This window comes from Myxine glutinosa, chromosome 1, assembly GCF_964187855.1.
Source record: "Myxine glutinosa chromosome 1, kmMyxGlut1.1, whole genome shotgun sequence".
Taxonomy (NCBI): domain Eukaryota; kingdom Metazoa; phylum Chordata; class Myxini; order Myxiniformes; family Myxinidae; genus Myxine; species Myxine glutinosa.
The window spans coordinates 113,570,810-113,572,961 of record NC_136261.1 but is presented as its reverse complement, the minus strand read 5'-3'; positions in this window follow the sequence as shown (position 1 = coordinate 113,572,961).

Sequence of the window (2,152 nt, the reverse complement as noted above, 5' to 3'; positions counted from 1 at the left end):
AAATAGGATCATTATTACCGTTGCTTTCACATACCTTTTGGTAAGACTTGTAGGCTTCCGCATAATCATTTTTTTCCCAATCAATTTCCAATCTATCTCGTGGGTAAAATGTACCATCAAGAGAAACCCGAAGTTGTTTCACCTTAGCATTATCACTCAGCGCATTATTCTTATCAGTACCTTCATCTCCATCTGGTTTCTTAAAAATGAGCCATAGGTATCGTGGCTTTCCTTGAAGAACACCCAAATTCCAAGTGTAGGTAGTGTGTTCCAGTTTAACGTGTTGGCATCTTCTTTTAAGGTATGATACATTTAGCGGGGTCTTTGAGTTAAGTCTTTTATTTAACATCTCTTCCGTTTTAAGATTAGGAGTATATTCACTGATATACCAACACAAATCATTAATAACAAATTTATTATTAGCGCCAAAAGCATTTTCGGCCCCAAAAAGCAATCTATTTACATTATCATTCCTTTGTAGTTGAAATCTAATTTTAAGCCCATACAAAACTTTATCATAATCACAAAATCCAAATATACCTTTCAGAGGTACTGCTACGGTAAAACTATTCTCTGCTTTTGTTTCATCATTATACATTGCCTTCCTTTGACTATAACCAGGGTCTGTGTTTGTACCCGTTGACATATCAGGAATAAAACCTTCAACAACTCCCTTACCCATTCTATCACCAAACGAATATAGTGTAAATTTCATCATTTCAGATGTAGCAGAGACATAATCAACCGCTTCAACCTCTTGTGTTCCAATATACAGGCGGACACTATCAAACATTTTCCAGAAGAAATCATTTACGAGTGTAGTATTAGTATCATTCGCAGCCTTAGTGAATTTAAATTTACACAGCAAGAAACTATCAGCTAGATTCAAGTAAGTTTGTTGATTATTTATTTCAAAACTTTTTGTTCCATTTGAATTCCAGTCTGTTCCTGTTATAGCATTTACCTTAAAATAGTCTTCCTTTTTAGTGGAGTTTGAAATGATAATCGTATCATCCAAATCATAGATACTATCAATCGCTTCCATACTTGTATTTATATAGCACTAGCAGAAGTACCCGGCATTGCCGGGCGGGGGAGGGGAGGGAAGGGGGAAGGGGAGGGGAGGGGAACAGGGGGGGGGGGGAGGGGAGGGGGAGGGGGCAGGGGGAGGGGGCAGGGGGAGGGGGGTGGGGAAGGGGTAGGACAGAAAGGAAGGGGTAGGGGGGAAAGGGAGGAGCATGGGGGAAAGGGAGGGGGAGGGGGATGGGGAAGGGGTAGGGCAGAAAGGAAGGGGTAGGGGTGAAGGGAGGGGCATAGGGCAAGGGAGGGGGAGGGGAGGGGGAGAGGAGGGGAGGGGAGGGGGAAGGGGAGAGGGTAGGGTGGAGGGAGAAGGGAGGGGGAAGGGTAGGGGGAGGGGGAGGGGGGAAAGGGAGGGGGAGCAGGAGGGAGGGGGAGGAGGGAAGGGGAGGGGGGAGGGGAGGGGGGAGGGGGAGGAGGAAGGGGAGGGGGGAGGGGAGGGGGAGGGGGGATGGGGGATGTGGGGAGGGGAGTGGGGGGAGGGGAGGGGAACGGGGTGGAAGGGAGGGGAGGGGGGAGTGGGGGGAGGGGAGGGGAACAGGGGGAGGGGAGGAGAGGGGGGAGGGTAGTGGGGGGAGGGGAGGGGAACGGGGGGGAGGGGAGGAGAGGGGGGAGGGGGGAGGGGAGTGGGGGAGGGGGAGGTGGAGGGGAGGGGGGAGAGGGGAGGGGGGAGGGGGGGAATGGTGGGGGGAGGGGAGGGGAGGAGGGAGGGGAGGGGGAGGGGAGAGGGGAGGGGGAGGGGGAAGGGAGGGGGAGGGGGGAGGGGAGGGGAGGGAAGGGGGAGGGGGAGGGGGAGGGGAGGAGAGGGGGGAGGGGGAGGTATGCGAGGGGGAGAGGAGTGGGAGGGTGGGGGAGGGGGGAGGGAGAGGGGGAGGGGAGGGGTGAGGGGAGGGGGAGGGGAGGAGAGGGATGGGAGGGGGAGAGGAGTGGGAGGGTGGGGGGGAGGAGGGGGAGGTGGAGGGGGAGGAGGGGGAGGTGGAGGGGGATGGGGAAGGGGTAGGGCAGAAAGGAAGGGGTAGGGGGGAAAGGGAGGGGCATGGGGGAAATGGAGGGGGAGGAGAGGGGAGGGGGATGG